Consider the following 23,663-nt stretch of genomic DNA (forward strand, 5'->3'; position numbering starts at 1 on the left):
ACACATAAATCGCCCCAGTGCACGTAGTTCCTGCATTTCAACATATAACTTATTTTTTGTGGACTCAATCCAACATTTTTTTTTTTTTTTTAATAACCCCCTATTACTGTCATCTGTTTTCCTTCCAGCATGCAATGAGTCAGAGCGGCCAGCAGAGGGAAGCAGCTCCATCTTATACAAAGCAACAGGTGGTTTTCTCTCCTCAGTGATTTCTGCAGCCGAGAATCCACTGAAAATCATGTTCTTACACAAATTTATTAGTTGAATGGAAAAGCAGAAATAGTTCAAACATATGCAGAGTGAGCAGCATGTACCCTGTGTGTGAGCATTTTGTCTGATCAGAAAAACTTTTCAGTAACTCAGGGGTCAAACATCCAAACCCCCTTTTGTAATAAACTGTAAACTATAATAAAGCATGTTTACCATAACAAAACATGCATTATTACCACTAGGGTTGCTTTAGTATATCATTATCATTAGTAAATGCCATTATTGCTGTAATGCACATCTTGCTACACTATTTTCTAGAGAAAGTCCCATGAACAGAGACAGATGAAGAAAGACGTAGACAGTAAATCCACTGGCAGCTAGACAGACTACTACTGATATAACTAATATTAACAGTATTAACTAATATTAACAAGACTGATTTGTAAAGCTTTAAAACTTCTTGTAAAGCTCTAAAATATTTCATAATTATAGTTCCACAGTGCCTTTACAGTGTTAAAGTCAAGAAAAAAGGTAAAGAAAGAAAGAAAGAAAGAAAGAAAAGAAAAAAGAGACCATATGTTCATGGACTAGAAGTCAGAAAACAGGGATACAAATTATATGGAAAATAAAGAGACAATTAAGCAGATAACCAGACATACAGAAAGACTGATAAAATTGAATTGCCCTCCTGACTCTAACCAGGCTCTTACTCTTTTTTGTGACCAAATTTTTTTTTCCTCTCCATTTGCTTTCATTATGAGACATTACATAACAAAATCAAGTAACTGAAATATTGTGTTGACATTGCACAACTACAGCTACATCTGTTCGCTGAGGTAATCACATTATATGCCTTATAATTGCACACTGCATTCACACGAAACACCAAAATAAATGATGTGAATAATGCAACAACGGAATGTGCACCCAAAAGCACATTACTGTGTTAAGATGTGTCCAAACTTTCAAAAAAAAAGAGAAAATTTGAATATAATAATTTTACAAGTGTCATTTGACCCACATTATAACTTCATCTGCACCCCCTATACAAATATAATTAAATCTAGTTATTATTTCCCCTATCTTTTTGTATTCTCCTTTTCGCTCCTTTCTTCTCCTCCTCCTCTCCTTCCCTCTCTTCCCTCTTGGATATCAACACAGGACACACAGGAATGAACATATTGTGGCTTCACCACATTTTCGGATATTGGTTAAATCTCCAAGTCAACCTGTGTGGACAAGCCGGCGGCGTGGGTAACCAAACAACAACCGCCAAATCACAGAGAGCGCGGGGGGAGGCTGGGAAATCCCCTTTTTGAATAGAGTTATTGATGTTGGTTTTGTTTGTCTTCGCCACATCCCCCCACGCCCGCCACCAATGAGCGGACCGGACAGCAGCTGCCGCCGCTCGCCGCTCACTCAGCGAGTCAGTTAGTCATAAAACTGAAACTCTGACAGGAATGTGATTGGCCAAATTAGGCAAATCCCTTGTCTGCTGTCTCTTGTTTTGAAGGAGGTCCGGGGGGTCAAAGGCCCAGGCTGGTGCACAGAAAACAGCTTGTGACATGACGCCTGTGCTGCTGCTGTGTGTGTGTGTGTGTGTGTTGCAACAGTTTTTTTCTACGGTTAGCCTCGCCAAAAAATACACAGGACAAAGTTGCATCCATTTAGAGATGTAAAAACCAAGATTCTGGACTCAGCACAGAGTCTGGGTGTCCTTAAAAGGTCCTGCTTTTCAGACTTTTGGATGATCTTATCGTTTTTGTGCGACAAATAAGCTAAAAGTCCCGGATCGCCAACATTACCAGGAAAAATGAGAGCGAGGATCAAAACACTGACAATATTCCTGTGAAAATGGAGAGAAAAGGAGAGAAAAATGTTTGGAGAAGGGAAAGAAGGAGCTCTAGAAAAGACAGAGAAATATTCATTGCTGTGTAGGTAGTACAGAATAGAAGATAATAGATTAAAAGATAAAAGAGAGTAGAATAACTTTTTTGTCCATAAGGGGGAATTTGTCTTTGGTGGCATGCGGCATAAACACACAATGAGTACGCAAAACACACAAAGACACACATCAAAACCACGTAATTCAAACAGCAATCCAGCTCTGTTGGTTCAGTTAGATCCAATATTTACAGTGAATCACAGTCTGGGATTTACCTCCCGCACTGCACTTTGCACTGCCACTGGGATTAGAACAGGGCCGTCCAACATGTGACATGGCTGCAGGTTTTTAATCCGGCCAAAAACTCCACCAGGTGACTTCACTGACTGGTTCCTCGTCTCTGCTTGAAGGTCAGGTGGTCACTGAACTCACCTGGTGGAGTTTTTGGTTGGATTGAAAACCTGCAGCCTCTCCACCCTCCATGACACCAGTTTGGATACCCTGGATTAGATAATCCCACTCAGAGTGGCCATTTGAAATGCTTCCTCTACCTAACCTAACAAAGCTATGGTTAGTAAGAACCATGTGGTGGAACAAACTGTAACCTCAGTAAATCAGTAAGTAAGTTAGTAAGTAGGTCAGTAAGTAAGTAAGTGAGAAAGTGAGTAAGTGAATAACTAAGTAAGTGAGTAAGTGTGAAAGTGAGTAAGTAAATAAGTAAGTAGGTAAATAAGTGAGAAAGTAAGTAAATAAGTAATTAAGTGAGTAAGTAAATGAGTAAGTCAATAAGTAGGTTAGTTAGTAATTGGTAAGACATTGCATTAGTTAATAAGTCAGTAAGTAAGTTAGTTATTAATTAGTAACTAAGTACATTAGTAAGTAAGTAAATTAATTAGTAAGTAAGTTAGTTAGTAAGCAAGTGAGTACTTAAGTAATTAAGTAAGTTAGTTATTAAGTAAGTAAGTTATGAAGTTATGTGTCATTTTGTTGTCATCTGGATGTGATGGTCGCAGCAGCCTGTACGTCTGAGGCTCTGTTTGCCTCGTTAACCCAATTAACTGTCCCAATTATGATGTGAATTATTGTTTAAAATCAGAGTCAGAATCAACGTTCATGCACACAAGAGATTGGATTTACAGGAGCTTCTAGTACTTACAACAGTATTACACAACTCTAGTCATCTAATTTTTTATGATTTGTCCCCCTCATGTGGCAGTTAATTAAATGTTAAAGCACAGTTCTGAATTATTAATACATACTTAAATAAATAAATGGTGTCCGTTCCGTTCCACCCTTTTTAAAAACAACACAGGGTGAGTAATCCCAAGATAAATAATCAGTGCATATATGGACAATAATGAGAACTATGCTCACTGTCATACCTGAAAAAAAAAAAAAAAGTGTGGCTTGAGTTTTTTCATTCATTCTTAACTTTAACATTAAAGACTCCTGATGTGAGTTAAAGGACGGGGGTGGAGCTGCACTTGTTTTCCAGCCCTGTGATTGGCCAGCAGGGGAAATACTCGCCCAATCATAACAGTAAGCTTGTGGGTGTGTCATGGGGCGTGGCTACAAATACCATGAAGCCCCGCCCACCTTCCTGCCTGCATCCTTGGACTTGGAAGCTCACAGACGCTGTGCTGGAGCAACACACTGATGGTGTCAGTAATATAGCTGGGGTCAAATATGATTATTGAGTATCGATGATGTGAAACACATCTCTAAAGGTCGCAACTCACCACAGCTGTACAGCGTCATAATGCCAGATGAAGGCATTTCATTAGTAGTGATATTTATATGTAAAAGTTCCTTTTGTCTTGTTTTATTCCCTAGGGAATAAAACAAAGACTACTAAAATTAATACCATGCACCTGGAGGAAAAAAAACACATTTTAGTGACCTGGAATAAAATAAAAACCCGAATGTGAGGGAAAACACATGCACATCTTCTAAAATTACAGCACTCGTGTCATGAAATGTTATTATGAAATGGTGTTATGAAACTATTCATGTGTGCTTTTCTTTTTCTAACACTTGGCAGTTGAATCACTGCAATTCATCAATAATCAACCCTTTGCATGTATATACATATATATTTATAGTCATTTTGTGCTATGGAAAAAGAGACACTAAGCTAAAACTAGCAAACTCCTGAAAGTTATCATAGCTGCTGTTAAAAATAAATTAATTAATTTAAAAATGAAAATAAAAATAATAATAAAGATGAAAAATCAAAATAAATTAAAATTAAATAATAATAAAAATGAGCATAAAAATGAAAATAAAAGAAAAAACATAGTAATAAAATAAAAATGAAAAACGAAAATGAAAATGAAAAGAAACAATAAAAATAAATTAAATAAAAACAAAAATTAAATAAAAATAAAATGAAATGAAATGGTAATACAATAAAAAAAAAAAGAATAACAAAACTGAAAAATACAAATGAAAATGAAAACAAAATAAAATTAAAAAATCTCACGGGCTTCCACCTGCAACCTGTGTGTCTGTCATGCCGTGCTCCTCAGAAGTCAGACCTGGGATCAGCAGCAATAAATTCAGCCACTGAATTCCTTTTACAGTAAACACCCGCCCACTCTAGCAGGGGTGATTGACAGCAGCCTCCTCCAATCAGGCGCCGCGCCGTCGGTCTGGCCTCCTTCCTCCCCTCCTCCTCCTCTTTGCCCGACTTTGTTGCTGTCCTGCCCCGCTAAAACCCCGCCGGTCTTTCCGGGGAGCCGAGAAGCAGCTCGTCGAGGTCCCAGCCATGGAAGGCGACAACATGGAAATGCCTGTTTGACTCGGGGAGATTTCCAAGGTGAGTTCTGGCGATTTAAATTGTTGCTGCCGGGGTGGAGGGAGGGGGGGACGCTCAGGAAGCGGTGGGATCAGCCCCGCTGAGAGGGAGAGAGAGGGGCAGAAAGAGGGGGGAGAAAAAAGTTTATCCGCTCCACTCCACGGACGGGACGGGACGGGGAGGAAATTCACCCCACAGTTACTCAGCCTCCAAACGGGACTGTGTCATTCTGGTCCGGAGTCCCACCACACAGGCAGCCTGTTGAGCTCTTGTTACATAACTTACCTCACCACCATGTACCTTTACAATTATACATGCAGTAATATCATCAACACGAGTACGACATTCAGTTTTGCATTGTAATTATATTCAAATTGAAACTGAAGGCTGGGTGAAGATGAGCTGCGTTCTTCACTGCTGATGGGGAAAAAAAGAAAAAAAGTGTTGGTGCAGATTTGGTTTCAGGATCAGATTTAAATTTCCCTGTTTGGTTAAAAAAATAAATAAATAAATAATAGCACACTAGGTAAAATATCAACCAGAGAATAGTTTGAAATGTTTCTCACATTTCTCAATATTTCTAGAAAATTAGTCATTTTTATTTATTTATTTTTAATTTAATTTGATTTATTGAATTAATTTAATTTAATTTTTCTATTTAATTTAATTTGTTTTTTTCTTGCTATTTTTTATGTATTTATTTATTTTTGGCAACATTGTATAGCAAGAAAAATATTTGCTTCATTTTATTTTATTTTATTTTATTTTTTTATTTTTATTTTTATTTTTTTTGATTAATTAGAGTTACTGAAAAGGTTTTTGTTGATTAAGCAGGTTGCTAGATTATTGTAAATGAAGCCTAGAGGGTGTTTGGTGACTTGTGTGGCTTGTTGTGTGTGTGTGTGTGTTTGTGTGTGTGTGTGTGTGTGCGCTGTAGTAGTCTGCAGCTCTGTGTTTATACGGGTGGGAAGAAAGGGAGCGCCAAACATCACAGACATGATAACGTTTCCTCTCCTTCTCCTTCTCTTTCTTCTTGTGCCTCAGACACACACAAACAACACGGTGTGTCCGTGTGTCTGTAAATAAAACATTTAATCCGTGAGTCACCCAAACTACTTGTCGATGCGATAAACAAGCATTAACCTCCGCTCTTCATTTTTTCATGTGCATCACCGGCGCCATCATCATCGTCGCACTTCCAGGGAAACAATAAAGGTTAATGCACCAATATCACAGCTAGGAGCAAATAACAAACAGGCACTAATGGAGGCAGAGAGGGGCAGGAGGCAGAGATAATGAGGAGGAAAAGGGAGGCAGACAGACGGACAGAGAGGGAGGGAGAGACAGACAGAGAGACGGAGAGAGAGAGAGAGAGAGTGAGAGAGAGACAGGGTCCCACTACAGATGTGCATTCCTGCAGCCAGTTGAGTGATCATGACTTTAAATAGAGCTCAACAGGAATGCAAACAGAGCGAGCAGAGGAACGAAGCCTGGGGGCGTCTCGGGAGCGGCAGGGACAGGGACAAGGTAGGTGGTGGGAAATGAGACGCAGAGGAGGCAGAGGTAGAGGACGGCTCGCTCTAAATGGTCACTTTTTCTTCATTTTGTGTCAAGTAATAAAAGAAAAAGTGGATGTGGGTCAAAGTTCATGCTAAAAAAAAAAAAAAAAAGGGACAGCATTCTGTTTCAGCGGCTCTTCTTCCATAGTTGAAGGCTGCAGAAGAGGTTAATGAGAAGTTGTGTAGGTGGAATATTTAAATGCAATCTGAACGTGCATAAAGCAGCACCAGGTGCACATGCACGAGGAAAATCGGACCTCCAGCACCCAGAAATCAGCCCGTCTTGTCAGCCGGCTGGCGGTGATTTATTCTGAAGGAAACCAAAGAGATGAGCTGGGACGCCCTGACGCACACGGCACTTCAGTATCGGACGATATAAAGAACTATCAGTCGGAGGAGAGATGACTTTTATTGCCAGTTATGGATTGGTCATTTTTTTATGACCTTATTTTGAAGGAGTGTATCTCTCAAATGGGAGGTTTGCACCCCCCCCTTTGGGTACGCTGGATTACTGAAGTTAACTTAAAATGTTAATTTTATCTTCAGTTTTCCCTCCGGGTTTCCTGCAGGTGTCAGGTGTGTGTGTGTTTGTGGTTTAAATCTGCGGCCGTGGTCGTCGAGCGAGAACGTTTGTTCACTCTGACCAAAAAAAAAAAAAAAAAAAAAAAAAAAAAAAAAGAATAATGATAATAATCCAGAAAGTGGATTAGTGGTTGAAGCGATACAGCTGGACACGAGGAGGAAGAGGAGAAGAAGAAGCAGAAACAGAAACAACAGAATCTCAGTATCAGGTTGTTGTTTCACACTGATGGAGCCGGACTGAAACTCTTTTTATGGGATTTTTTTTTTTTCTACCAGTTTTGTTTTTGCACTTGTCAGGGGGTACGTGGCTGTAAAAATATTTCAGAGTGTGTCGATTATTGAAGAAAAGTTGGAGAACCACTGAGTTAACCTCTTTAACCTCGCCAGTCCCGTCAGTGGGTTCATTACTTCAGATTCACGCTGTGCAGCCGAGCTTTGTTCAAACCCGCAGAACTTTATTTTAAATTCTAGTGGAAATCCCAAGGATTCCTGGGATCCCAACCAGCAGATCCACAACACGGATGTGCCGTTGAACAATATGGAAGAATGTTTTGACTTTGAAGCTACAATCCAAGTGTTTGGGAGAAACTTCATGGGGTTAACGCGGCTGTCAGATTACCAGCAGAGTAAAACTAACACCGTTAAAAGGGAAAAAAAAAGGTTCTTGTCTTAGTTATCATCATGGGTGGGAAGATACTGGTGCATTAACAATATCTTAAATGAACAAAACACAAATACGTCATTAAGTTGATTTTTCAGGTATCTGTACTTGTTTCAGAAAAAATGCTGGCTCTTGGTTCTTCAGAACGCTCTCTGGTTCCACAGAGAACCATCAGCAGCTCAAGAACTCTTTACTTTCTGTGCTTCTTTAATGGTTCTTCATGTTTATTGGAGTTATTTGGTGGCGGCAGCAGCTAACAATTCTTTTCTTTGTGGATTAATGTGCAGATTATTTCCTCAGTGAATGGATCAATGTCTCGCTCTGGAAACCATCAGAAAACAGGGAGAAATGCCACAGCGTCACAGCTGACATGTTTAATAGCTCGTCAGGAACCCAACGAAGGAACAAGGAACGTGGAGAACCGGCCAACAACATGTTCATGTTGGTTCAGATGACTGCACACAGTCATCTGATTTAAAACGCTCAGAGAGGCTTTTATTCTTAAAAATTAAAGAAGAAAATTGAAGAGAACCATTTAAACTAAGTTTTTTTTTTTTTTACTGAACCAGTTGGGATCACATAGAACTTTCTTACAAACGGTTTTGGAACCTAAAAACCTAAAAATGGAACCTGTTTTTGCCAAAGTTCTTTAAAGAAGAACCCATTTTTTGATGGTTCTTTGAGGCACCCTTGCGTGTTTTTGATGAACCATCTACATCAATGGCTATTTAAAGAACCCCTTGCTAAAAGCTTCTTTGTCTCTTCTGTGGTATCACTCTGAAGAACCATTTTCGGTTCCAGTTAGCACCTTTATTCTTCTGTGTGTACTTTTACTCCAGTGCTTCGCTGTGTTTCTTACGTTCCTTGAGTTACTTTTTCAGGGATTTTTGATTCTAAACTAAACCGAAGTAGCCTCGCTCTACCAGGCGCTGCAGTGTAAATCAAAGAAGAAGAGAAGCCGGTCCGGTCCACTCAGCCAATCAGATCGTCCGTTAGTCTGACACCTCAAGTCTGTTTACAGGACGTTTTAGAAGTAGCCGGATCTGAACGTGACTCACAGAGTTCTGTAACACTTCAAAAGACGGATGATGTCAGATTGTCGCTCTGATTCATCGAGTCAGCATCCCAGTGAACTGAGGCGACACTGATGCTTTTTATTTTAAATATAAATTATATTCGGGATATAGAGGAGAACAGAGTGCGGGTCATGTTCAGGCCTCCTGTTAGCGTCAGGGCATGACACACAACGAGGGCTTTTATTTTGAAAACTAAGTATTTTTAAATAGAAGTGCTTTATACTTTTACTCAGTAGTGAAAGTACTTTCAGTCAAGTAGAAGTACTGTTAAAGTGGTCATGTTTGACTTAAGAAGACGTGAAAGTACTGATGTTAAAGTAAAAAAAAAAAAAATACATACATAAAAAAGCAGCTCCTTTAAAATGTAATTCTTTAAATTGGAAAAATTGGAAATTAGAAAATAAAAGTGCTCAAAGGGCACCAAACAAAATTGGCAATGGACATTTTTAGTAAAAAAAAAAAAAAAAAAATGCACTTAAATAAAACTAAAAATACAGTCTCTCAATAGAAAAACAGCTACTCAGTCACAGTAGTGTTAATAAATGTAATCAGTTACTTTCAACTTTACTGTTACTTATGTAGAAATGCCCATGTGGTGTTTTAATTTTTACCAGATTCATTTTTTTTTTTACTTTTCTGTCATAAAATATCTGAGCTCTTTTTCCATCGCTGAGTTTCAGTATCAGCCTAAAAAAAAAAAAAAAAAAAAAAAATCTAATGTTTGGAGTCCAGCTTTCTCTTTCTGTGTGTGTGTGTGTGTGTGTGTGTGTGTGTGTGGTGGGGGCGTCACTCTCCCCCCTCTGTTTCCCCTAATTTCTCTCTCGCTCTCTTTTTTTTTTTTTTTTTTTTTGGTTACATAACTCTTTGGACGAGTGCAGCTTTAATATTAAGTTCTGCGTAAAGCACGAAGGCCAGAGCCAAGGTGCTGAAATCCTAGGATCCCAATGTGTGTGTTTGCGCGCAGGAGTGTGTGTGTGTGTGTGTACGTGCATTTATGTGTGTGTGTGTGTGTGACAGCCTGGAAGGGATGTGAGTCGAGGGCGAGGACCGCTGCCAGGATTCCAACTGCAGCCAATTATGGGCGACATAATTAAGATTAAAGGGGAGGAATAAATCAGCCCTCTTATTTCTTATTTTTCATTTATTTATTTTTATTTTTTTTTTTTAAATCTCCGTATGAATGAGTCGGAGCGGCAGCATTTGTCACGGCGCTGCGGCTCAGACCCTCCCTCTGCCGACGATTGGTTGTTTTCGAAGGCGGTGAGGCGATGATTTCTCAAATTAACTCGGGAGTTCACGCTCATTCCATTCAAGGCGTGTTCTCTCCCAGTGTGTGTGTGTGTGTGTGTGCAGCCAAGTGACGATAAATCAACGTGGTGTGTGTGTGTGTGTGTGTGTGTGTGTGTGTGTGTGTGTGTAAATATGAATGTGTGTGTAAATACGAGCCCTGGTCAGTCGCAGCGTCTGCTGGTGGGTTTGAGTGTTTCCGATCAGGGCCGAATCAAACGTCCCAGTATCTCTGATGGGAAATGTTGATGTTGGTGGTCTTGTTGGTGCTTTTCATGAGATGTTTCCCACGGGAGACTTCTGACCAATAATCAATAATTAGTCATGTGATCAACAAGCAGGAAGAGGCAGCGAAGGCCGTGTTCAGACTGCAGGCAAATCAGCTTTGATAGATAGATAGATAGATAGATAGATAGATTTTATTGATCCCAACCAGGGAAATTCTGGTGTTCCAGCAGCAACAGTAGAAACATATAATAAAGTTAAATAAAACAGAATAAAGGCTAAATATTTACAATAAAGACTATAAAGGCTAAAACTAAAAATATACAATAAGGGCTAACCAAGGAAAAGAGATATGAGATGTGAAATATGCAGATGGTAATGAATATGAAATGAAATATACAGATGGAGCTGAAGTATATACATGATTATATAGATAAGGAGAGTTAGCATGAAACCCCGAGAACCAAGAACCAAGTGGCAGAACCCGACGCCCGGTACTGGGATTCAGGAACTAACCGTCTTGATTCGGCCTCTTAAGGAATCCCCACTTCCCCTCCAGTCTGAAAAACAGTGTGAATGTATATTAACCTAGAATGTAATATATAGATAATAAATTTGTTTCTCAAATCAGATCTTTTAACAACAGGCTGTCCACGCTGTTTATCTTTTTATTATTTTGATTTTTTTTTATTAGACCTTTATTTAACCAGATAAGCTTGTTGAGATAAAGAATCTCTTTTACAAAAGCGACCTGGCCAAGAAGCAGCTGATTACACAATTACAATCATTCAGACAAAATCGTACACACAGGTAAAATCAAGTAGAATCAGATCAGATATCATAGTTTAAAAGCAGTGGCAGTCCCGTATGCTATCAAGTTCCTTATCCTTGAGGATTTTCACAAAACTGTCCAATGGCATCAGTTCAGGCAATTTTAAGGCAGTCTGCAAAGAATTCCATGCAAATGGAGCAGCATATCGAAATGCTCTTTTACCCATCTCTGTGAACACTCGGGGGACCTTGAGTTTGATATAATCGGATGCTCGTAGAGTATAGTGTCCCTGGTTCCAAATTAAATAGTTTCCTAGGTAGGAAGGTACCACACCAAGGAGGGCCTTGTAAATAAAAGTCATCCAATGTGTATATCTTCTATTGGACAAGGAAGACCATTCTGCTTTTTGGTACTGACGGCAATGATGGGTCAGCAAGCGATCAGAAAGGATTCGTGTGGTCCAGACGTCATCAACCTGTCGGCACAGGTTGCTATGGTAACGACGTAGGCGTGAGTTTCGACGCGTCAGAGATGTGGGTTTTATCGACATGGAGGCCGGAGGGATGGAGATCCATCGTCTCGCGAAACGGTGCAGAGGGTCTCCGTCGCATCGGACAAATTCAGCGACGGAGGAGGCGGAGGTTAATTAACGTATCCATGGTAACAGCAGCCGCAGTCGTGCACTTCTGTCATTTTGAACTGATGGTGTCGTGTCATGTTGCGTTGGGAGTGACGTGAAAAATACTTTGAAATCCTGTTTGAGTGTCCTGAGCGTCCGGGCTGAGATGCAGATACAAATCTGATTGGAGTCGCATTTCAAACCTCGTCCAGATGTGGTTTGTATCCGGTTTCGATGTCTTTCTATTTGCTGTCCAGACTTTCTAAAATCAATCTGGACATAATCTGGATATGGAAAAAAAAAAACAGATTTGGCCTGGCAGTCTGAACCAGGCCTAGTAGAGCCCACTCTGTCTCACAGAGGTTCATGCCATAGTCACAAAATTCAATCTACAGAATCGTGAATTCTCCATTTTTTATGCACGTAAACACCAACACAAATTTTCCTTTTCGTGCGTTTGAAACACAAATTTAATTCACGTCATGAACACGATTTTTCAGGCTAGATTCCAGCAGCTTTAGCAAACAGAAGAGCTCGGTTAAGGTTCGGAAAAGGTCAAGGTTTATGTTACAAAACATTAAACCTACGTCTTTACTAGAAGTGTGTTTGGCTTTCTATTCTATTCTATTCTAGTCTGTTCTAATGAAATGGGAAACAAACATCAGATTGAGGTATCAAACCCAGATCTCCTGCAGGAAAGTTGAGTTGACTGAGGCATCTTTGACCTAACACAGACTTCTTCGCTCTGTCTACGTGGCACAGGCATGAAACACACTCTGATCGATCAAAATCAATCAATCACGTCCAGGGACACAAATCTGTGGATTAAATTTCATGACGATTAAATGAAATTCAGTGAGACTGGGCTGACAGAACAGCTGCAAACACTCATACGTCCAGAGAACTGCATCTCTTTACGGTCATGCAGCCTTTAAAACCACAAAAAAAAAAAAGCCAAATCACAACATTACAGTATTGAAACCCCCGGACGGTATCGAGTTTCATATCGCAGAATCAGCACATCACGGCGCTGGGCTTCGTTTTCGGCACAGAGCTTCAGCACTTCAGCTCTGTTTGGTCAAAGTCCACTTCAATTTCTCCTTCCTCTTCTTCTTTTTTTTTTTTTTTTACCCGTATATTTTAGTTCATTCCAGTTCAGTGAATCTCACCTCAGTCCACCTTTTTGACTTCACCGCTCTCAGAAAGGTGCAGTTATTTAGTTTGGTTTTTTTTTCTCTGTTTTTTTTTTTTTTTTTTTTTTTTTTTCTGCCCGGTTCCCTGCAGTTGGTTCTCACTGGCACTCCGATCTCCTCGCGGCTCTGGCCAAGAACCACACACACACACACACATGCACACTCATACACCTTCACACAGAGCATGGCAGCAGCGATATGTCTGCACACACACACACACACACACACACACACACACACACACACACACACTCGGAGCCAAACCCAGGCCTCCATCCTCCATCCTCATGTTTCAGCAGTCATACAGAGAAGCCCACAGCAATCAACTCTAAATTAGAGAGAGAGAGAACTGCTCCAAGAAGTCAAACGCTGCTTGCCAGGTCTGAGGCCATACTTTCTTGGCGTGTGTGTGTGTGTGTGTGTGTGTGTGTGTGTGAGACAAGCGGAGAGAGAAAGGGAGAGCGAGCCCTCAGTATTAAGCTAACACTGAGGGGCCCAGAGCGGGGTGTTTGCTCTGTTCCTCTTGCTGCTGCTCGTACTTTTTGCGAGCGAGGCCCGGCTCTCGCTCTCGTTTCTTGTTTTGTTTTGTTTGAGTCAAACGGCAGCCGAGACGAGCTTCTCAAAAAACACGACTTCACCCGCCTCGGCGCTCAGATTATTGGAAGTGCACGGCACACCTGAAGGAAAACCAGCTCAGATGCCATGATCACCTGCAGATGGCCTCAGAGCCGCTGTCACGTTTAATCTGTCACTTTGGCAGAGCCGGGCTAACGACTCCCATAGACTTCAAGCCTTTATGCTAAGCTAACACAAAATGCTAACCCTATGGAGCCAAACCACTGGAGGTACGGAGGAGAAAATGGTATCGAACATCTTGTCTCAGTCTAAGCTGGAGAAAAAAAACCCTTAAAGTATTACATTAAATAAGCACCTTAATACTAAAGAGATAAATATGAAGGTAATATTAAGCACATATTGAACCAGTTTAGATTTTTCGCAAAAAATGGATTGATGGATGGATGGATTATAGATCCACCTCGTCCATTTGCTTGCTAATTATTCTATTTCTTATTAATTTGTTCCTTTATTCCCTTATTTGCTGTCCTTCGGTCTCCTATCATATCTCAGACACTGTAGATCAGACGATGACAAACCTTGGAGACGCGGTGCATCTCGTCTGTCTCTGATTGGCCCAGATGGGGACGGTGTGTTTTACGTCGTACTGTTTGAAGAAGCTCCCGGTGTTACAGAGATGAAAAAAGTAGGTTTTCTGCGTTTAATTCCTTTGGTGTGTGTGCATGGAGTTAACCAGCTGCACAGAATAAAATGCAAAAATGAAAAAATCTGCAGGGAAGCTGATTTCCAAAACGGATTAGCTCCCCAACAAGCCTCAGCTGAAAAAAAAAAAAAAATCATCTTTTGTTTATTTTACCTCCTATTAGCCATCGGGCACTTTATTTGTTTAGTTAAGGTTAGTTTTGTGCAGATCCGGTTATGGATCATCACCTAAACCGCAGTCCACATCTCAATTTGTGAAAACAGAGCGCAGCAGATGTTGACGCATCGTAACGAGTATGAAATCCTCCGCGGCTGCTGTTCGTTTGGAGGAGAGGCGAGTTGGTGTTTCAAACCGACGTGACTCAAAGCAGCATGGTGGTGATCAGCGCTGTCTGCAGGGCGGCCGCATACATGTCGAGAGCCGGGAACCGAACTTCTTTTTTTTTAGAGAAACATCCTGGTCTTGCTAAAAAAATGCACCAAACATCTGGAAAACCTAACCTCACGTTTGCTACGGTGACACGGCCACGTTCAGTCTCGCTGCACACCGACTGTGAAAGTCAACTATTTTAATTTACTTCATCTGAATAATAACTTATTATTATTATTCGATTCGTTTTTGATTCATTTTTGAAACAAAAGCAGAGGCTTGAACAGAATTCAACACCGACGAGCGAGCCGCCGTGTCGTGGTCGCCTGGCGGACCGGCTGCTCGGAGCCACACGCTGTGATTTGATTGGCTGATGAGAAAGTGAGAGAGGCGGGGCTCATGCTTCCAGATGAATGGAGTCTGTCCGGACGTCGAGACGCTCAGCCCTCGATGCCGTTCACCTCAAATCTGCTGCCAGACGCTTATGACAATAATCTGATCATCAGCATCTGGGCTTCGAAGAGACGTCGCTGTGAACAACATTATGATTCTGGGCTAAAATCACCAGGATTTCCTTGTTAATAAATCACATCGCAAAGTATAATTTGTATAAGGATAATAGGTATAAGAAAAAGTATTGAATTTTGAATTTTGAGTTTTGAGTTTGAGTTTTTTTCTTGTAAATTTGTGACTTTCTAATCTCAGAATCAGAGTTTTTTTCTTGAAATATGGGTTCTGTAATTTTCGTTCTCCCTACTGTGGCCCTAATACGCCGCTGTACGTTTGTGGGCTTTGAAGAGTTTGCTGTGTCTTGGGCTGATTTTAGAAGAATACAATATTGAGATTCGGGGCTAAAGTCACCAGGATTTCCTTCTTACTAAATCCCATCGCAAAGTAGAATTTGTATAAGAAAAATAGGTATAAGAAAAAATATAGTATTTTTTTTGTTTTTTTCTTGTAAATTTGTGACTTTCTAATCTCAGAATCAGAGTTTTTTTCTTGAAATATTGGTTCTGTAATTTTCGTTCTACTTAATGTGGCCCTAATACGCCGCTGTACGTTTGTGGGCTTTGAAGAGTTTGCTGTGTCTTGGGCTGATTTTAGAAGAATACAATATTGAGATTCGGGGCTAAAGTCACCAGGATTTCCTTCTTACTAAATCCCATCGCAAAGTAGAATTTGTATAAGAAAAATAGGTATAAGAAAAAATATAGTATTTTTTTTGTTTTTTTCTTGTAAATTTGTGACTTTCTAATCTCAGAATCAGAGTTTTTTTCTTGAAATATTGGTTCTGTAATTTTCGTTCTACTTAATGTGGCCCTAATACGCCACTGTACGTTTGTGGGCTTTGCAGAGTTTGCTGTGTCTTGGGCTGATTTTAGAAGAAAACAATATTGTGATTCGGAGCTAAAGTCACCAGGATTTCCTTGTTACTAAATCCCATCGCAAAGCAGAATTTGTATGAGTGTAAGAAAAATAGGCATAAGAAAAAATATAGTATTTTTTTTAGTTTTTTTCTTGAAAATTTGTGACTTTCTAATCTCAGAATCAGAGTTTTTTCTCTAAATATTGGTTCTGTAATTTTGTTCTCCCTACAGTGGCCCTAATACGCTGCTGTATGTTAGTGAACCTGCTGTCTGACATGAAATCGAGCCGAGTCCCGCCCTCGACATGCTGTCCGGTTGTTTGTGGAGGTTCATTAATGCGAGCTCAGTCTGAGCCGCGGGATTCGTTTTCAGAGGCAGGGAAGTCAAACCTCTGAGGGGAGGAAGGGAAGGAAACCCGGGGGGGAGGAGGAGGAGGAGGAGGAGGAGGAGGAGGAGGAGGAGAGACGGAGCTCTTGTTCCTTGTTTTCCTGTTTGGTCTCGCCGGTTGTGGTCCGTCACGGTTTGGTTTGTGTCTCCGTCACATTACCGGTTTGCCAAAACACTGAGGAAGGAAAGTGAATTGAAAGTGAAAGTGCGGTGATTTGGCCGGACTCGGCGTGTAGATGGAGCGTTGAGGAGGGAGAGAGCGACGAAGCCGACAGCAGACACTCAGGAGTCTAAAAATCCTTCAGATCAGTCATTAACGCTCCTTAATTTACAGCTCGTTAGCAGTTTTATTTGGGTAATGAAGGACGGCTGGCTCCACCACGGCTCAGCTGATGGTGTGTTTCTGTTATTCTACATGGTATCAACTCAACTCGACTTTTACTCGCTTTTGCCACCAGCCACTTCCCTGGATTTTATTTTCCATTGCCGACAGCGAACACAGCGAAGCCCCGCCCGTCGCATGTGGGCGTGTTGACGACTGAGAACAGAATAAAGTACTATAGAATAGAAATAGAAATAGAAAGCCTTTATTGTCTTTGAACAAGTACAACAAATTTAGAAGTGCTACTCCTCATCAGCGCAATTACTAAGACAACCAAGGACAGACAGCAAGCACACTTCCAGTAAATATGAAACTTAAAATAAATGCTTAAAAATGAAGGGATATTGCACTTAAAAAAGTTTGTATATTGCATTTGAGCCCTACATGAGTTTTTATTAAAAAAAATCATTGGAAGTAGTAGTAGTAGCAGCATTGTCATCATTATTATTTTTATTATTACTATTATTTTTTTATTGTCATCATTACTATTATTATCATTACTTTTATTTTTTATTTTATTTATCTCTTTATTTATTTCTATTTTTTTATATCATTTATTTTATTTTATTTTATTTTATTTTTTTGGCTGTTTGTTTGCTTTTATTTCTATTTTACTCTGTTTGGAATTATCTTGTTCTTGTCATGTCTTTTGTCTCCGCCCCTGTCCTGTCTTGTGTACATGCACTTTGTACCAATTAAAAAAAAAAAAAAAAATCAATGGAAGTGGCGGCTTCACATGAACAACATTAGTGTAGATATCACCAAAAAAAAAAAAAAAAAAATCACATGGATAGATTATCAACTATGACACAAGTGCTCTGCTCAGCCTCGCCTGAAACCTCGACTGAGGCGGCTCCAGAAACAGCATCCGGTGCCAGATACTATCTCAAACCTTTGCCAAATGGAAAACCAAAAAAAGAAAAAAGAAAAAAAGAAAAAAATAGGCAGTCAAGGAGAAAAAATATACAAAAGTTACTCCCACAGCCGCGCCCTGTCTGTGTGTCTCTAATTTCATTTATCAAAAGTTTATTGAAACCAAGCACAAAAACACACACACAGCGCTCAGGTAGAAGTGTTATTACTGTGATGATATATAAATAAAAGGGTTGAGTTTTATTATACGTGTGTGTGTGTGTGTGTGTGTGTGTGTGTGTGTGGAGCGGACGGCGTGCTGTTACAGTGTTTTTGTCTTAACAGGCAGCTCTATTTTTACTGCTCTGCTCGTATATTATTGACGGGCATGTCAGCTCAGATGATGCAGCCGTCAAGTTATGATGCAGCACAGAGTCTCCTGGGCAGTGAAAGTGTGTGTGTGTGTGTGTGTGTGTGTGTGTGTGTGTGTGTGTGTGTGTGTGTGTGTGTGTGGTGTTGCAGAATTGTATGATGACATAATTATGCTGGAATGTCTGTGAAAGATAAGAATGAACCTGTTCCAACCTTTGAGGCACTTTACTCTCTCTCTCTCTCTCTCTCTCTCTCTCTCTCTCTCTCTCTCTCTCTCTTTTCCCTCTCTCTCTCTTTCTCTCTCTCTCTCTCTCTCCATTCTGTGTTTGTTGTCTTCATGGGGCGTTAGCAGTAAGTTGTATCTTTCAAAGCGAGATAAATGGATGGCATCCTAGCATGATGATGCTATCGGCCTTGGCAGGCAGGTGACACACACACACACACGTACACACAAACACACACACACAAATAACGGTCACCGCGGCGTGCGGAGTGTGTGGCTCGTCCCTGCCGGGTTGGACGGGAGCGAGTGTGTGTGTCACGTGTTTCAGTGTGTAACTTGACAGCGATCCAGTTGGAGTCTCGACTCACTTTGTGGCGATTTGAGTAAACAAATCAGCTCAGCCACAATTTGGTATCTATTAAGGGATTGTGCAACGAGGTAAGACTCACTCTTCCTCTGAAAGGAATACTCCAGTGTTTTGAGTAAAATACCCCTTTTTCCAGACTTCCCCAGACTGAGACCAGATGTTGGACACCGTTCTCACCTCTGTACGTCCAGTGGTTCAGGTCCTGTGGGTAGCATTCGGTGTTAGCTTAGCACAAAGACTTGAAGCCTATGGGAGGCGTTAGCCTGACTCCGACAAAGTGAAAAAATCAACCTCACAGCAGCTCTGAAGGTTTAGTTTCCACTTTGACGGAGCCAGGCTAACGACTCCCATAGGCTTCAAGTCTTTATGCTAAGCTAACATGAAATGCTACCTGCTACAACCAAACCACAGGATGGACAGAGGTGGAAATGGTGTCCAACATCTTGTTTCAGTCTGGGTGAAAAAAAAAAAAAAAAAAAAAAAAGGTATCTTGCCCAAGATGTTGGAAAATTCCTTTAAAAGCGAAAAAACAGACAACAGAATAGAATATTAAATTACCTAAATGTAATAATAATAATGTTATTATCACATTTTTGTTCTGTATTTTTGTTGAGGTTTGGTGGAGCATTAAAACTCTCGCTGCTCTCGTGTGTGTGATGTGGGCGGTGGAGGTTTCTGGATCTTGTGTAACATGACTGAAAAAATAAATAAATAAAAAAAAAAAAAAAAAAAAAACTGTAGCTGCCCCCCTGTGGATGCATGTTATGGGAAGCAGGTCCAGGCCAAAGCAGGAGTCACAGTTTCCTTCATCACATCAGTAGAGTTGAATCAGCAGAATTTATCACTGGTGCATCTTTACAGTGGATGAGTCATTTCACAGCCAGAGTGTCCCGATTCACGTTTTTATTTATTTTTTTTCTGCTCAAATGTGACTCCGATATGACGTTTTCTCATCACTATTGAAACCTAAAAAGCCGCATGGAGTCATGTGGTTTGTTTTCTATTTCTGACCGGGGCTGTGAGATCAGATCCGGAGGCATGCGACCTACATACGACATGCAAATTCTCGTCATATTTTCGACGCCGCTGCCGCTCGTCTGCTTCGGGACAAAGAGGCTCAACAAAGAGGACAAAGAGCCGACGCGACCGATATTCAGTCAAAACTCAAAACGGCAGACAGTGAATTTATTGTGACAGAAACGCGGTGGAAAGAAGCAGACGTGTGGGCGCAAAAACCGGCAAAATAAATATAATAATAACAGAATGTCAGATTTGAGCGGCTATTAAAAATTGAACGTGAGCGTCCTTTTTATTTTTGTGTGGGTCTTTAAACACAAATCCACAGTGTAGCACCTTCTAGACAAAATGCAAAAACATGCCACACACATAAAGGCTCCTACATAAAGAGAATTTGTATCTGCACATATCAAGCACATGCCGAAATCGTCAAATTACATAATGATGTTGAAACAGTTTAGTTAAGAGTAAGTATTTGTATACATTTGCATGCAGCAGGACGGCGTCTGCGGCCGTCTGGCATTAAAAATAAATCCTGGTTCATCACAAAGTGTTTGGATAAAGAGAGAGAGAGAGAGAGAGAGAGCGTGTCAATGCGGTAAATCTGCACTCCGCACATGACAACTGTTTGTAATGTAAATGTGGATGGAGATAAAGCTTTTGTGTGCGGATGCGACTCAGACGTGCATGCAAATAAAAGGCAGTGACACTGAAACAGGAAGAGACGTGGTTTAATTTATCGCCTTCACTTTTTTTGTAGTTTTTGTTTATTTCCTGTGATTTTAACTCTTTTTACTGAAAAGGGTCTAAGAAAAGCGCTACACAAACAAAATGTATTAATATTGTTGTCAGTTGTAGTAGCAGCAGCTTTATATTGTTTGTGTTGTGTGATAAATCTGATTAAAGTGTGTATATGACAAAAAATATTTAATGAAAATTGAAATACAGCCTCATCATGTGAAATGGTAAATTGTCTCATGGGAGAGCGTCAGCCAAGCCTGCTGCAGTGGGACGAATCTTTCAGTTTTATTTTGAAAAATATGTTAAAAATCTCAAATGTTTAACTATAAATAATGTTAAAATAAATACGTTGTGTTATACATAGCTTTAAATTGAAGTAGGTTTTCTTATTTTGCCCAGTGATTGTGCAGATTTTGTAAAAAGCATCGTGTTTCATGTCTGCATCTGCCAGCAGGCCTTCACAATAAGAGCACGCACATAAAATGTTAATTCCACTGCAGAGAGAGAAACATGATGTTCTTTTAAATTAGGTGGAAAAAAATATGTTCATTTAGTAGTACTGGTATTAGTAATCGTCCAAAAAGTCATCATGCATCTCTAATGTTTGTAGAGACGGTCCGAGTGCGAGGCATATGCTCATTTCACCACAAAAATAAATTATTTATCAGTTCCGTCTTTGACAAAGTCCCAAGCTTCATGCCTGCTTGTAAATATGAACACACAAATATCTGTACGCATGCAAAACTAGAGAAATCACGGCCTCATTTTGTACGGCTGCAGCTTTTTTTGGTGCAAGATTTGACATCAGGTCATAAAAAGATTATAAATTGGAATTAATTACTTTTTCCAGTTGATAGATTATACAGTGCTTAGACAAACTCAGTTTTAATGACAGCCCTTTAATCCCGAACACATAAAACATGGAACTTTTCTGCTTCTTGAGTCTCTTGCTGTGGTCGTGTTTGGGATTTGCACGTACAATTTGCAAATTTTCTTGCGCCAAAAGACACGACATGTGCAAAATTTAGGTTTTGTCTTTTGCAAACGATCGGTCGATTCCTCATCCCGTAGCTCGCTCTGATTTCATCCCATCGATGGTGTGACCTGCGCTCGCTTTGCTGACGTGAGGAAGTTTCATTAATCAGCGTCTCGGGATGGTTTTGTGCTGTTTCCCGTGTCAGCGTGATGAATGAAGGCCAGCGGGACAGTTTTGGATCGAGTCTACATTCTGAGGCTGTATGGACTCATTGTTTGACTCCACTGCTGCTACTGCCATTGCATTTTTTTTGTATGTGCATGTGAGTGTGTGTGTGTGTGTGTGTGTGAGTGTTTCGCGTCTATCTGATTAGATTATTGAGTCTGTCCTGAAAGTCCTTGTAAGGAGAGATTTCTGTAAATGTTAGCTGATTAAAATAAGCCTAAATTTGTGGACGTTACTTGTCCAAAAAAGGAAAAAAAAAAAATCTCAGAGTGAGTTAAGATAATAAGAAAATGCTTAAATTCAGTAGGAATGGACTTTTTCCAAATGAGAAAAAAAAAAGCTTGGAGTCACTTTGTATTGCTCGAGTCGTTCAGTTGATTACAATTGGCCTAAATCTGTTTTCTGATGAAGCGACTGATCACAGGACTTCGTCAGGTCGCACAGAGAGGTTTTGTTTGCTGAAGACAGTTTTACTGGCGTGTCGGCAGTGAGTCAAGCCGGCTCTGCTGACGTCAGCGCAAAGCCAAAACACTGCACTGTGCTAAAAGTTATGCTTACTGCCTCAATGTGAAACAGATAAAGTCCATCTTTTATTTTGCTCGGAGATCCAGATGGCTGATTTTTAAACCGCACCAGCGAGGGTCCAAGAAATTGTCCACCGTCAAAACAAAGCCGCATTCATCCTGCATCGCTGCCCTCAGTTATGTCAACAGGCAATTAATTACATCTCCCAACATTACAGCAGAACTAATTTAGTGGCTTTTAAGAAAACAAAGTGTCTCCGCACCACCAGCCAGAGACCAGACCGTGCAGCTTCCAGGAGTTTGAAAGAGCCAAATTAGATTTTCCTGAATGGTTTCTGTCTTGTGGAGCGAGCCGCGGTGCAGCTGCAGCCCAGCAAAGCCGGGGCCAGGATGCCTGAGCAGGTACACGGAGCGCAGGGGCCCCCGAAAACCACCAGGGGCCCCCCGAGCGCTCATCGATCATTTCGGGGCTTCATATGAATTAGTGATATCCAGGCCAAGACAAATCCTCCATGTGAAGTTATGGGGCCTGAGAGACGGTTTGCTTCACCGTCTGTCTTTAGTTTTTATTTGGATTCCTGAAGGTGGTCGCTACTCGTCCTGGGGTCCATGCAAACAGGGGCGGATCGAGAGAAATGTTCATGGGGAGAAACTTTACAGGGTGGCCTGTAGAGAGAAAGAAAGAAAGAAAACACCGTGAGCAAACACCATAAACTGTTTGAATCCAGAGCCTCAGATTATTCTCATTTCTTCAGAGCTGAAAAGTCAAAATGATCTTATTCCGGTTGGATCAGTGGTTCTCTGAAAAATAAGAGAAATGGGGCCTGAATAGATGTTTGTGTTGTGTAAAAATGTCATGAAAGCATCTGCTAAATGTGAATTGTGACCTGCCGCCATGTCAATTTATGCCACATTCACTTGCACTCAGACAGTGAATCGTAAATTTCAAAATCAGATTGCACAAACTGGGGTGGCAAGGTGTATTTTTTGGGGGGGTGGCAGCTGCCAGCCCGTGCCACCCTGGTAGATCCGCCCCTGCACGCAAAAAACAGCAACAATAGTTTAAATCACTGAATCAACGACGTGACAAAAAACAGCCAAATGTAAAGATGTAAGGAAAGAAGTAAAATAACTGTACTTATGAAACAAAAATAGTCACCTACAATGAAAACAGAAACAAAATTGTCAGATACGCAACAACAAAAAGAATCAAAAAGCTCTGAGATGGAAAAAGACACAGTAATATCTATAAGAAATGAATCTTTTTTTGTTTTAGTAACTTTTTAAAAGAAAATATATGTTTTAGTCTGAGGCTCTATAGAGAACATCATAAAGTCATTTCTTGGACTTGGACCAGTACCTGCTGTTTTATCATGAAATAATTGTGGCGTGTTATTCCAAATAGCATAATGCATGAACAGCAGAAGACAGGATTATAATTAATTTGATTTAATTCGGCTCTTACAGTTCGCCACGACAAATGTTTGTGCGTCTCACACACAAAACAGCACAGAAAGAGCGATGAGGGATGAATCTAGCTGCTCTAATTCTGTGCTGAACGTCTCGTCTCATTAATGTCTTCAAACTTTGGGACATTTGTCCGGTTTGTGGCCACATCCTGGTTCACTGTCACTTTATTATGAAGAGTTGGGCCCCAAATGAGTAAAAAATTTCCCAGTTTTTAAGAATTTCCCAGTTTGGAATCAATAAAGTAAA

The 23,663-nt window shown here is 40.5% G+C and overlaps 1 protein-coding gene across 1 annotated transcript in view; it reads left to right on the forward strand.

Annotated features, from left to right (window-relative positions):
* Positions 1–4,820: 4,820 nt before the first annotated feature.
* The window catches only part of il11ra (interleukin 11 receptor subunit alpha), a 92,502-nt gene continuing 73,659 nt past the window's right edge, over positions 4,821–23,663 (forward strand). Inside the window, exon 1 of the mRNA XM_030064799.1 lies at positions 4,821–4,913. The gene's annotated coding sequence lies outside the window, so the exon portion shown is untranslated. The remainder of the gene's footprint in view (positions 4,914–23,663) is intronic.

The sequence above is a fragment of the Myripristis murdjan genome, chromosome 12, assembly GCF_902150065.1.
Source record: "Myripristis murdjan chromosome 12, fMyrMur1.1, whole genome shotgun sequence".
Lineage (NCBI taxonomy): Eukaryota > Metazoa > Chordata > Actinopteri > Holocentriformes > Holocentridae > Myripristis > Myripristis murdjan.